The sequence below is a fragment of the Staurois parvus genome, unplaced genomic scaffold, assembly GCF_062004578.1.
Source record: "Staurois parvus isolate SC_StPar_1 unplaced genomic scaffold, SC_StPar_1.0 ptg000562l, whole genome shotgun sequence".
Taxonomy (NCBI): domain Eukaryota; kingdom Metazoa; phylum Chordata; class Amphibia; order Anura; family Ranidae; genus Staurois; species Staurois parvus.
The window spans coordinates 6,352,003-6,367,226 of NW_028318358.1; positions in this window are offsets into that span (position 1 = coordinate 6,352,003).

The window sequence follows — 15,224 nt, forward strand, 5'->3', positions numbered from 1 at the left end:
ATAATTTATTAAATAAAACTTTTCCATTTTCATTACATACTTTATATGTGGTCCTTGAATGCCATCACTAGATCTCTGGACTTCTATGTGCAATACAGGCAGATCATGGAGGGGTCAGCAGGTTGTATATAGCTTCCTGCAAACATTACAGCACCCTTCCTCAGTACTCCTCTTAAAAGCCAAACAGTGGGCTGGCTCATGGCAGCAGTAGTGCAAATATTAAAATGCATTGATGGGTGTCAGTCTGGAGGGGTGGATGTACATATGAAAGCTAAATTTGACCCTAGCTAAGTCCCACATGTGATGATCAGCCTCCAAGATTGAAAAAGTGAAATCCAATGATCTGGGCAGGAAAGAACTATATGGTGCTAGATGTTCTCTGGGTGCCTGACTTGCAGCATCTAATGCATATTGTGAGAAGCTCACATTGTGCAGTAAAATCCGAGTAAGCAATATCAGTACAGGAAAGGAGCTGGTACAACTGTACAGGACTGAGGGCAAGGCTGGAGTTGAGCTTTAGCCCTACTAATAGAACCTACAGAAAAGGTTTCTTTGGCTGAAGTTGTTATCTCTGCTCCTTGCACGACCTCCTGCTCTCTAGCTCCCTTGTCTCCTCCTCCCATGCTCGTCTCCAGGACTTCTCCAGAGCTTCCCCCATCCTCTGGAATGCTCTACCCCAATATATCAGACTATCACCTACTCTGCTCACTTTTAGGCGATCTCTGAAAACCTATCTATTCAGAGAAGCCTATCCTGCCCTCAGCTAATAATGGATCTCCTACTCTTCCTACCAGTCCATCCCCCACAGTTACTACCTTTTGTACCACCAGCCCCTCACTCCTAGATTGTAAGCTCCAAGGAGCAGGGCCCTCCTATCCCTCTTGTATTGAACTGTATTGTTGCTGTATTGTCTCCCGTTATATTGTAAAGGTTTGCGCAAACTGTTGGCGCTATATAAATCCTGTATAATAATAATAATAATTTTATTTTATAGTTTTTTAATGGTTACTGGGTATATTTATTTTTTTATTAAAACGGAACTCACTGACTAACCACAAACTGCAACAAACACTATTTATTTCATTTTTAATATTCAAAGCAAACCCCCATCCATCCATGTCTTCATGTTTTATTTTGCTGAGAAATCACTTTGAAAAATACCCCCTGGCATTTCTAGCTGCGGCCATCTTGAGTAAAAGCAGGAATTCATCTGCCCTTAGCTCAGGCATGCAGGCAGGAGGGTGTGCTTAGCTGAGAAAACCCATGCTCATCTCAGAAGAAAGCTACGAAATGCCTATAAAGACTCCTGGGATGTATGACATCATTTTTGCCTAGGCCAGAAACCAGGAAGCAACTGAAAATATGTAAAAAAAAAGATTAAAACAAGTAAATATAATATACCTTCCTACCTGTTTACTAATGTTAGCAGCATAAAGATTAAAAATATTTAAAGCGGGTGTAAAGGCTGAAGGTTTTTTACCTTCATGTAGTCTATGCATGAAGGTAAAAACCCTTCTCTGTGCTGGTCCCCCCACTGCCCTCCCTCACCTGAGCCCTTCTCAACCCAACGATGTGCATGGGAGCCTCGGCCTCTGCTGTCCCTAGTCTCTCTCTCCTCACTGGCTGAGACACAGCAGTGGGAGCCAATGGGGAGAGACTGGGGGATGTGCCAAGCCATGGCTCTATGTATCTTATGGACACATACTATAGAGCGGGGCTCAGGAGTGAGCATGCACCAGTGCCCACATAGCAAGTGGCTTGCTATTGGGGTCACTGGTCAAGCGGGAGGAGCCATAAGCATCCATGGTGGACCCGAGAAGAGGATCGGGGCTGCTCTGTGCAAAACCATTGCACTGAGCAGGTAAGTATGACATATTTGTTATTAAAAAATAAAAAAAACCCGAATCACTTTAATTTCTTAGTTCAGCTTTAATATATTAAAATATTTTAAAGATAATAGTATTATTATTTTAAATATAATATATAAAAAGGATGAAATGTATTTTTCATGGTCTTCTTTTGTCTGATATGTTGAATGGGTCTCTTTTGTTCAGGACTTAACAGAGTTTTATAAATAACATTTTTCTTCTGTGAATTGTATGTGTAATACCAATGGAATGACAGCAAACCTTCCTATTTTAGGACCATGGCATACACCCTTGTGTGTGCGTTACGCAGTTCAGGCCTCATTTGTCTTTGTGGCTTCTTTAGTTTCTTTGCTATGAAGTGACGGGGCTTTTATACATACAGGGGAAAAAAAATCCTCTAAGGAGTTTGTAAAAGAAACTGCAGGTAACATCTTCCACTTTCTGTACCTGATTTAAATGGACTGAGTAATTCAATAATCATACAATAACAGCTGGCCTCTAATCACAGGGATTGCTCCAACTCTCCATTATACTGGATCGCCAGTGATGCCAAATAGGTAATTTCCTCACAAACTGTACTCATTAACATCCATCTTCTCTGCTTTCTATTATTAGTTATAAAGCCTTCATTGGATTCCCCTGAGGGTTGGCTTAATTAGGAGTGGCAGCTTCAAGGTTCCAGCGATAAGGGCTTTCTAGGCGGCAAGGTAGCAAAATCAATTGTATAATGGTGTCATTGCCCACTCAGCAAAACATACAGTCAAGAAGCGCTGGGATGGCACTGTGCCTGCTGAACCATTTCAGGCAACACAGCTTGGATTAGTCTATGCACCTCTCAAAGACAGTATGCAATCATTTTTTAAATGTATAAGATCTAAACAAATCATTAGGAAACAAAATGAATTATCATATTGATGTGCATGTGTGTTTTTAATTTGAAGTGTATTTTTAAAGGAAAATTTTACAGACTTTTTAAATGTATATTCCAACTACATAGTTACTCTGGTTAAAAAAAAGACACAAGTCCATCTGGTTCAACCAATAAAAAGGAACAAAAAAATACAACCCTATATATCTGGGGTCTCCAAACTTTCTAAGTAAAGAGCCAGTTTACAGTCCTTCAGTCCTTACAGTCCTAACACTGATTTCCTAAGGGTACTGACTGGCAAAGTGTCCAGCAAGAGGTTAATTATCAGAGGTATAATATTAGATATCGCTCAGATGTTCAGGGGCACAGTTCTAAGCAGCAGGACTTGTTGCAGAAAGTTTGTGGATGATAGGGGGGCAGAAAGTGTATGGATGATAGGATGTGCCTTTAAGAGGGATAATGGTGTATGTCTTTACAACGATATCAATAGAGGCCCAGACAATGTCACAAAGGGTTAATGTCCACTCAATGACTCCAGGATACTTGTAGTAGAAGCTCTCCTTTAGTTATGAATTGGGGGCCCCCTTTAAGGTGGAAATGATTCCAGAAGACCTTCTTCAGCGATAGCTCTGCGATAGAGCTGCACCCTTAGCTAGACTTGTTGGTTTAACGTCAGGAATTGGCAGGTCTGGATCTCGGGCGGCTCTGGTACTACGCCTCAGGACGGTCTCCAGTGGACAGCGGTACAGACACAGAATAGTGTCCTATCATTGATGTTATTGGTGTCAGTGAGAAGAATAGTCCCTCATCGTTAGTGTCAGTGGGAGGAATAGTGCTCCATTGTTGGTGTCACTAGGAGGAATAGTGCCCTGTCAGTGCCAGTGGAAGAAATCAGTCCCTATCAATGGGGTCAGTTGAAGGAATGGTGTCTAATCTTTGGTGTCCGTAGCAGCAATAGTGCCTTGTATCAATGGGAAGAACAATGCCCGAGGGGCTGGAGAAAGGCGAGGCGGTGGTAAGGCGCTTGCGGAGCGTTAATACCATTGAACTTCATTATAGGCATGTGGTGCGGTTTTAACGCTTGGCAAATGCCTCAAAAACGCACATAGTTTTGGGGAGCATTTGAGAAGCGTTAAAAACTCTTCCTAAACGCCTAATGCCTGTCAAACGCTATAGAGGCTTTTGGCAAGTTTTAGAAATTAGTCAAGTGTGAATGAGCCCTTAGGCATGCTGGCTTTTGTAGTTTCTTGGGTCTGGATAGTAAGGTATTTCCTTCTGGCTGGGACCACAACTCCCAGAGTGCAATGTTCTTGGCTGAAGATGAATCAGAGTCCACAAAGCTTCATCTTGTGGCAGAAAAAGGGATCTTCTTGCAGGAAAGATAATAATGCATTAATAAACCTGCACATTTAGTTACAATGGATCTTGTTACATAGAGAATTCATATTAAACTCATCTGTGGAAGATTTCTGATTTTAGCACAGCTGTAGCACACTGGAATGCGTTTGTTATTGACTGACTGATTTTGTTTGATGCCTGGAATACAACTTTAAATTAAGCTGTCTTGAGTTCAAAAATAGAAACCTATCTCTTAAAGTAATTTGGAAATGAAAAAGTGGAAGTTTGATATGTTATGTTCTGTCTGGAATTCCTCCTGAAAAAAAAAACAGTGCACTTCCTGATATGTGACGGTGCCTAGGCACTCTCCTATCCACAGTTTTATAGATGTATATCTGCAGTGTAAGTTCTAAGGCACTGCTGCCTGTGACTGTTAACCTCATTGGATTTGGAGTAAGTATTGGAGATCTGAATACTGTGATGCTCACTGTTCTTCTTGCTGCAGGCACTGACATAAGGAAGCAAAAGCCTGCCCCCACCAAGATGGCTGCCTTTACTCAGAGACCACAGGCCATACTGGTGACTAGTCCTTTGCCTTCTACTTGCCCTTTTTTCGGCACAGCTCTCAGAGTTTAATTCCTCTTTAACACCTTCACGCTGCCTCTTGGCAGTCCTTTAGCTGGACTTTAATGCAGGGAGGCAGTGTAGCTTACGAATCATGTGACCACTATGATTGGCTTCTACAGCACTCACATGATTGGGAGCACACTTTCAGCATATGACCTCAGACCCTCATGGACATCATACAGTATGTGCAGTGGCTGGGCTTTAACCCCTTCGCACCGATGCCTCCCGGCCCTTTAAGGGTTTCAGAAGCTGGGAGGCGGGGCAGAGGTTAGGGTCATGTGACCACCGTGACACGCCGTCATGGCAGTCACATGATTGGGAAAGGTCCCAATCGAAAGAGGAGATCGGGACCTTTCCGTGAGTACTGGACATGTGTGCTGGGAGCGCACAGGGCGCGCTCTCAGTACATATGTCTTTTTTTAATAGAACGCAAATGTGTGGCCGCTCGGCGTCTAGGCCCAGACGCCAGGAGGCTGCACATTTGCGTTCGGCCGGCGTGAAGAGGTTAAGGCTCACTCTGCTGCCACACATGCTGTAGACAGTAGCGAAGAAGTTAACAGTACAATAAAAATTGTGTTGTTAAAATGATTTAAGCCCAATCTGGCCACTATAGATTAAAACACTATTGTTGCTCACATAGTCTGTAGTTTGTGTGCATGATAGAGATCTGCTTATAAGCAGCTGAAGATCAGATTACATTTTTCTGCACCATTCTGTGTCTGATCTCACAAATTACAAGCAAATCTTTCTGCAGTTTAGGCAAACCATAGATGAACCGATTTGGTGGGGAATGCCTCCCACGGAGCTATTGTCTTCTGCAAGCAAGGTGGGGATGGGGCCCAGGAGCTGGCAGAACACCATGATTACTGCTAGCCAGGGGCAGACTGACCATTTGGAAACTCGGGCACTGCCCGAGGGCCCGGGGTCAGTAGGGGGCCCCATAAGATTCCCCTGGTACCTTTTTCATAGGCTTTTTTGAGTTTGGCAAAGACACAGGGGCCCCATGATCCCCTATTGCCTGGGGGCCCCATGAGTTGTCAGTCCACCCCTGCTGCTAGCGGCTATAGCTGCAGGTACTAATCACATGCTAAAAATCCAACAGGCTGGTTGTAAGTCGATTAATGGATTGACTTGAATACAGTCAGTTTGCCCCTAGATGGATCGAATCTTGGCCAGTCCTGCTGAACTGGCCGAGATTTGATCCATCTATGGTCGGCTTTAGAGAGCTGTACTTGCAGCTTCCCCTCCCTAAAAAAAGACTAAACCCAATCCCAACCTTTTAACCTATCAGAACAAGTGGCTACAGTTGTTGCGAACATTCACAAGAAATTAATCCTAAAAGTTGAGTCTCTGAACTGTGAACCCAGGGGGTACATGAGAATATATAGCCCACCACACTGCAATCCCTAGTGCATGTGTAAAATATAGCAAAGTATGGCAACTACATCTGTTTGCAGACTGTTCACTCTCCCTAATATATTCCAACACACCCTGACAAATGGCTGCCGTGAACCCACATTTTATAATACGGGGGCTGGCACATAACTATGCACACCACATTTGAAAGGATTATTTACTAAAACTTGAGAGCGCAAAATCTGGCACAGATCTGCATAGAAACCAATCAGCTTCCAGTTTTTTTTGTCAAAACTTAATTGAACAAGCTGAAGTCAGATGCTGATTGGCTATCATGCAGAGCTGCACCAGATTTTATCCTCTCCAGTTTTAGTAAATCAACCCCTATGGGTCCGATAAAATTCACCTGTACCGTGAAGCTGAAAACACACAGATTTGCTGTAAACCCATCGTGAGATAAATTTGAACCTCATCCCTAATTTTGAAATACTGCTGATGAAAACATACATCCCTAATCATGTTATCATCCCTGCCGTCAATGCAAGGTGTTTTCATATGTAGGCTACACAGCCCCTTTAACTCTTTTGCCATGCAGCATATGTACAGAAATTGATTTTAGACTGAATAAAGGAAAATGAAAGGCATGCAAGCCTCTTTCTCCACATTGGGCAAACATGCTAATAATATCCATTTCTCTCCAGGAACAAACCTACACAGGTGACTCCATCTAACAGCAATCGCAATTCCCAGATGTTTTGGGGCCGCTCTGGCATCAGCAATTTTGTGTAATATAAGCTTCTAGCTCAGCAGTTTTTGTCAGGCCTCAGTTCAATCTGCAGAAAGTGAATGTAAAATGACATTTACCAGTTGAGTAGAAGAGCGCGATCAGTCTTTCCTCCCACAGCAGGATGCTGTAACACACACACGGAAGGACCCTTGGTTCATTGGGTCTGTCCTTACCTCAGCAGGGTAGAGATGGAGTGGGCTTATTACCCATGAAGGCTGTTCTTCTCTGCATGGAGAGTTCTATTGACAGAGATAAAATCAGGGTCTGGAGCATGGTGAGATGGGCGCACACATACATTTTACATTCCCATTTTGATTTGATAGCACGCTGGTCAAGCCCCTTTACCTCTACAATTACATTGTATTTTCAAGTCATTATATCACATTATAGATTGCCCTTCACTGCCTATATAATAGCACAAGCCTATGTCGCTTTCTCACTTACATGTCATTCTCCTATATCAGAGACCATACTGGGATACATAGCCTTTCATATTAGGTAAAACATGTCAAAATGATAAAAAATGAGTTGTGACTTTTATGTAAAGTTTGATGGCAAAATAACAATAGCTACTGCAGTGCTGGAGTTTACTAAAGAAGTACTTAAGTCACAGATGCCAACATTTTAAATGAATTCCAGAGACAATTTTAATGAGCTTTTCATGTGCAATCAAATTTATAACATAAGTGAATTAAAGTGAAAATTGATACAGTGCTAAAAAAAGGTCACTAAACAAATGTCAGTCTCTAGCATGTGCATAAATATTTAAAAGGAAGTATATACCAGCTTGTGGAATGAACAGCGATAGGTGGGTATAGGCAATGTTCTCTAGTCCAGTAGGCAGGGCTAACATTGTGGCTTGGAATTTCAGTCTAGCAAAGGCAGTGTGTTGTTAGCCCAAGCAAGAAATTAGGGGAACATTTCATTTCTGGCAGATTAACAAATAGATTTCTGTACTGCAAGGTTATAACCTCTTGACATATGCATAACACATATAGAGAGGGAGCTCTAATGCTCAGCCATCACACATATGCTTCCACAGCAGCAGGAGGTGCGGTCACTGCGCACTCCCAGCACATGGACTCCTCATCATGTGATTGTTGTGAGGTCCAATCACAGTGGTCACATGATACAGAAGCCACTCTACATCGCAGGCATTAAAACCTACTGAAAGGGCCCTTGGGTGGCAGTATTAGGGGCTTAAAGGAACATATCATATGAAATGATTTGTATGTTTATATTGCTCCATATCTATTGGGAATGAACTGTATGTGTAAATATACTGGGGTAGATTTACTAAAGCCAGTGCACTCAGAATCTGGTGAAGCTGTGCATGGTGGCCAATCAGCTTTCAACTTTAGCTTGTTCAATTAAGCTTTGGCAATAAAACCTGGAATTTTATTGGTTTCTATGCAGAATTGCACCAGATTTTGCAGTCCAGTTTTAGCAAATCAACCCCAGTGTCTAGCAAAGAACATAAGGCAGCCATAGACGGATCGATATTCCACCAGTTCAGCAGGAACCAGTTGAATTTTGATCCATCTATGGACAGGTTGTTTTGCAGTCAATCTATCTGTTTAAACTGTGAGCACAGGCATATTAGGCCATTCTTAAAGAGTGCACACTGGGTTCCAGTAGTGAGTGTCCTAAAGAAGTAGTTAACCTTAATAATCTTTTAATTGAAATTTTAAAAAATAGTTATTACCTAAAGTGTAAAATAAACTTTAAAGCTGCACTTTGGTCAACAGATAATATCCCCTTATGGTAGCCTCTTCGTACACCTAGTAAGATTCTAATTCCCATTTAGTCCAGGGGCCAGGCAATTGACAGAATTTCTTACCTTATTCCTCGATCTTGTGGACTTTCTCCACAGCAGATGACCAGTCCCACAAAGCCACAGTTCTGTGGTCATCCCCTCTCGAATGTCATCATTTATAAGGTAGGACCAGAGGTCCTGCATTGTATGTGAGGATGTTGGGAGCCTGCAGGCTGGTGAAGGAGATTGCCAGTTGCCAGGGGGAACAAAAAATAAGGTGACTGCTCCTCCCTGTTAAATCCTCCTAAGCAAAACATACATTATAGTCTTACTATAGTTTAGCTTTATAGGAGTTTGTTTAGGAATAAATTTATCATAGCAGGTACCGATCCAAAGTGAATGTACACTGACTAGCCATATCATTAAGATCACTGACAGGTAAAGTGAATAACATTGATTACAGTGGCATCTGAAAGTTGGTGCTGTATATTGGGAAGCAAGTGAACATGTCCCTTAAGGTGATGTTTTGAAAGCAAACAAAAATGGGAATCACAGTTTGTTGTGTATGGTTAGGCAGGTTGCCTGCTGTAAGTTATCTGCAGCTTGGGTCAGCTAAAGCACACTAGGGTATGAAGACAGCTCTGCAAGCATTTTCACGGTACGGAGTTAAGTAAATAATTGCCAAGGGTAATGGAGGTCTAGAAACCAGGCGAGGTATACTCATGTAGCGAGGGGGTTGCCTCTGAGACTCTCATCCCCAGCAGTCCATCTCCCCTAGCAATGGAAGCAGATCAGCATCACCAAGATCCTCGAATTAACCCCAAGGTACTGGAGAGGAGAAGACAAACCGCATGCATGAAGTCCTCGTTAGGTGTGCGGCAAACCCTATTCTGTCACAGGGAGTGAGGTGACAGATGCACTGGATAGGTGGAGTGGGCATAGGCTCCTCAATGCATTAGTTAAGATCTAGGTGTGCACTGACACGGGACCAGAGAGTTAACTGGAGTCCAGTTTATTTACTCAGTGTACACAGTGTAAGTTGGAGGACCGCCTTAAGGTTGGCTTTCCCTGAAAGAGGTCCCTGCCTTGCCCCAGGGTATTGGTGGGCACCACACAGCAGGGGTGCCCAATGTGTAGGGTGAGTGACTCTGTCCATGGTGCCTAGCTTAGTTGAGAAGAACCCAATGGGCTTACAGTCACTTGGAACCGTCAATATCCACCCACCCACCCACCCACATATGGGACTGTGTAGCCGCAGACCAGTCAGAGTGCCCATGCTGATTCATGTCCACAGCCAAAAGTGCCTGCAATGGGCATGTGAACATTAGAAGTGGACCATGGAGTAATGGAAGAAGGTGGCTTTGTCTGATGAGTTACATTTTCTTTTACATCATGTGGATGGTCAGGTGCGTGTGAGTCACTTACCTGGGCAAGAAATGGCGCCAGGATGTTGTGTAGGAAGAAGGCAAGCCAGTGGAGCCAATGTTCTGCTGGAAAACCTTGGGTTCTGCCATTCATGTGGATGTTACTTTGACACGTATCACCTACCTAAACACTGTTGCTGACCAAGTACACCCTTTCATGGAAACAATATTTCTTGATGGAAGTGGCCACTTTTAGCAGGAATATGCACTATGCCACACTTAAAAATGGTTCACAAATGGTTTGAAAAACACAACATTGAGTTTAAGGTGTTGACTTGACCTGCAAAATTTTCCAGATTTCAATCCATCAAGCATCTGTGGGATGAACAAGTCTGATCCATGGAGGCCCCCACCTTGCAACTTACAGGACTTGAAGGATCTGCTACTGATGGCTTGGTGCCAGATACCACAGCATACTTTCAGAGGTCAAGCGGTTCCATGATGTAACGGGTCAGGGCTGTTTTGGTGCCAAAAGCTGCTGTTTTGATGGCAAAAGGGGGGCCTACTCAATATTAGTGGATCATCATGTTATGTGATCAGTGTATTACTCAATGGAAAACTGGCTCCTAGTTTATGACTTTATAAAAGGACAGCATGATGAGCTTAGCCTAAAGTGAATACAATGAACAATAGCTTGGATCAGCTGCAAATAATTCTTCTATATAAACATTGTATTCATTGTATGCTGTATGTTTACAGGCGATTTAAAAGACAGGCTGACAATATAACTGTGCTACTAAAATTCTTCAAACAAACCTCATTGGTGTGTATCCTACGTTAATAAATGAAACCCAAACACAATGGATATTTAAGCTGCCTTGCTCTATAAAAATCACAGTTTTATGGAATTGAAACAATAAACCTTAAGAATGAAAGAGATAATAAAAGAGATTTTAAAGAGTTAATAGTCTCATATTAGGATTCTTCTATTAGATTTTGAAACTGCCTTGACTGACACTAAATCTATTCAAATTTGATATTTGTATGCATTTGTTTCTGTGATAATATATCATGGTCTCACTAAATTAGTGTTAATGATCTAGTGATCAAAGTTACTTATTACGCAGAAGGTTTTACAACATGATAGTTTTTGTCAGATCCCCTCAGGCAGGCATTTTATACACAACCTTCTGGAGTACGGCATACCTGTCAAATCACACAGCCAGGGATTGGATCTCAATGACTCTGGATACGAGCTCCAGCTCCTAAATGTTCTTCTTTGAATTAACCTGCACGATTTTAGTATTCTGCTTCTGGTACCCTCTGTCTCTTTTTTCTCCATAATTATTTTGCCTCCACCTTTCACAGCAATATAAACCACTGATCAGTGTGTGCGCAATCTGCTGAGAACTTCCTATTGTTGGGAGCACAAAAAAAGGCTCAGTATGCACATCTGTATAGCAAAGCACAAGTTTCTCTTTGATTAGCTTGGTACTTCAGTAGTTGATGCTGTAATCTTATGTATTTTGTTATATTTTAGGTCTGAAGATTACATACAACCCCCAAACTATATATTTTCTGAGCGCAGACACCCTAGAGAATAAAATATATAGTGGTAGGTACTATTTTGTATGTCACACGATATTAGCTCAACAGTTTATTAACCGCAAAATTTCAGTTAAAATACACTAAAGTGGATTTTAAGGCACATAAATGTGACGCTTTAAAAGCTCCTACAGGTCATCAGTTTAGCGTTAACTGTAAATAATGGGTCTATAATTATTGATGTCACTTTGATGTGCGCGGCGATATGTAACATGTTTAGTGCAGTCAACATTTTTTTTGCATGTGTGTGTGGGCATGGGGAGCCTTAAAAATGTTTGGAGGGAGAATTTTAAGTTCTTGCATGCAACTTTAATTTTTTTACACTTTTTTTGCTTTTATGTTACTTAAAGCAGAGCTCCACCCAAAAGGGGAAGTTCCGCTTTAAAGACTGGTCCCCTATTCCCAATTAAGGATTGGCAACTTTGGGGAGCGGGGAGAAACAGATACTCGAATTGACAGGTGCCCGCTCTCATTTCCGCTGTGATCACCTAGGCAATTGGAAGCGAAAGTTGTCTTCCTCCCCTCCCTCCCCGTAGTCTTCTCAGACACGTGACAGGTCCCAGAAGACTACGGGCCATTCAGGAAGAGCAGCGCTACTCGCGCATGCGCAGTGGGAACTCGGCTGTGAAGCCGCAAGCTGTCACAGCCGGGTGCCCACACTAAAGATGCCTGGAACACCAGACGGCTGGTTAAACGGGCTGCGTGGAGGACACCGCGGGATTGTGGGACAGATGAGTGTCTGTTTTTTAAAAGTCAGCAGCTACAGTTTTTTTTTACAGTGTGAGTGAAACTCCACTTTAAAACGTAGCTCCAGACATGTTTGTAAAATTTAAAAGTCTGCAGCTACAAAAACTGTAGCTGCTGACTTTTAATAAACAGCCACTTACCTGTCCCATGATCCAGCGCTGTGCTTGGTCCAGTGGTTTTCAGTTTGTGTCCTCTCTCCCCGGCATCTTTACTATAGGCATCTGGTTTTGACAGCTTGCAGCTTCACAGATGTGTACCCACTGCGCATGCGTGAGCAGCGCTGCGCACTGTGAATGGTCCTCCAGTGTTCTGGGACCTGTGACGTGTCCTCAAACATTGGGAGGGGAAGGAGAACGTCTGCTTCTGATCGCCAAGGTGGTCGGAGCAGAAGTGGGTACCTGACAAAATCGGGTATCTGCTCCCCTATTCCTCCCCAAAAGCTCCATTTCACAAACAGGATTGGGGGGGAGGCCTAAAAGGGGGAACTTTCCCTTATGGGTGGAGCTCCACTCTAACTTTTTTCTTCACATAAAGGGACAAAAAGGGGTGTGTTTACCAACACAAAGATGCACAGTTGCTGTGTGCATCCCTGTGCCAACAATCCCATAGCTGTCAATTGGAACACAACAGCTGCATGGACGCTGCTCCAAATATGACATCAACACGGGTGCACAGCTCAAACTCATATTTATTTATTTCAGGTACTTATATAGCGCTGTCAATTTATGCAGCACTTTACATATATATTTATATTGAACATTCACATCAGTCCCTAACCCTCAAGGGGTGTACAATCTAAGGTCCCTAACTCACATACTAGGGCCAATTTAGACAGGAGCCAATTAACCTACCAGCATGTCTTTGGAGTGTGGGAGGAAACCCACACGAACAGCATGCAAACTCCATGCAGGAGGCACCATGGTTGGGAATCGAACCCATGACCCAATTACTGCAAGGCAGAAGTGCTAACAACTAAGCCACTGTGCCACTCATATGCATGTCCCAACAAGGGCAGCGGCTGTATCTGTGCAGCCTCTGTGTCCCATTTGATAAATATGGGACTGCCAGTACAGGGATGCATACAAAATCTGTGCATTCCTGTGCCAGTGAACATGATCCTGCACAGGGCAAAGATTAAAACAGCAGGTGTGAACAAGGCCTTTCAAAAAATATTGTGTGCACTATTTTGATGCGTTAGGAATCCCAACGGGCTGCTCTAACACAATGCATGTTATTGTACAGAAAAAGTGTGATAGCTGGTTCACACCACACTTTTGTTATCCAAATGCGTTTCTGCATGGATGTTTTTGATGCATTTTTAATGCTTTCCAGTGCATTTTTTCCCCTCTTGTTTTATTTTTTTTGCCAGAGTTTCTTGCTTATTTTTTTGCCTGTGATTTCTGTTGGTTGTTAGGAGCAGGCACCTGCCAGCATCCTAACAACTAGTGACTCATCCCTGCTGTCAGCAGCAGGGATGAGTCATTATTTGTTAAGGAGCTGGCACCCGACAGCATCCTAACAACAATAAGTCATCCCTGCTATTAGCAGGGATTCCCCGCTGACAGCAGAATTAAACAGACCTGGGGTCTGGTATGGATTTTGAAGGGGACCCCATGCAGAAAAAAACAAAAAAATGTGTGGAGTCCCTGACAAAAATCCATGGTATTGTTTGGGGGAGTGTGTGTGTGTGTGTTTATTCATCCCTACCCTTTCCCGGCTTGCTCGGTTGCATTCTCTGATAAGGGTCTGGTATAGCTTTTGGACCACACACCATTTTTTTTTTTGGTGTGGGGTTCCCCTTTAAATCCATACCAGACTCAAAGGGCCCAAATGCTGACTCTTTTGTTTATATTCTGCTGTCAGCGGCAAAGCCCCACTGATAGCAGGGATGACCCATCATTGTTGGGATGCCAGTGGGTGCCGACTCCTTAACAAAGGATGTCTCATCCCTGCTGCTGACAGAGATGAGTCACTAGGTGTTAGGACGCCAGCGGGTGCCTGCTCCTAACAACCAACAGAAATCACAGACAAAAATGCATTCCAGCGTGTTTTTGATGAGTTTTGCCATGTTTCAGGTGCAGTTTCGTGTAGCGGGTTCTACTTTTGTTGACTGCACAGGAACGCACTCCAATGGTGTGAACTATGCCATTGGAATCCATGTTAACTACTGTCCATGCATTTATGATGCAGATTAAATATGCACTGGACTACATGTGGTGAGAACTGGCCCTAATCCAGCCTAACACCAATTTATGTGCAGCCTTAGGCCTCTTACACACTGGCGTAATATTTTACTGATGTTTATAATTAAGATCTAGTTGACAGAAAGAGTAAAATGTTCCACAAAGACCTTGCATAAGTTGGGGGAAGACATACATAAATTGGGGGAAACATGAGTATGCACGTACATGCGTAAAATTCATCTTCATCCTCTTCTAGGCTACATTCACATGACTGTAAAAAAAAAAAACATTTTAGATCTCATTTACATGACAGTAAAAAACACATTTACAAAAGTTTTTTTAATTTACGGATCTGAACACAGCTGCATTTTCAAGAGAGACATTCAAAGAGGTGCGTAAACATGTGCTGCATTCAGATCCAAAAATCTGTGTTTGAGGACATTTGTATACACGTATGCAAGTATTAGAAATAAAAAAAAAACAGGACAATTTTACACAAGTATTACCTGATCATTATGCAAGAACATTGCTGATAGAAAAAAAACTAGCGTAATAAGATCATTAAAATATGTATGTCCATTTAATGTAGCCTAAAAAAACTTTTTTTTGTTTACATGTCTGAACGCAGCTGCATTGTTTTCAATAGAAACATTCACACAGGTATGCAAACATGCGCTGCGTTCAGATCTGTACGGCTACATTCACATGGCCATAACATAGCTGTC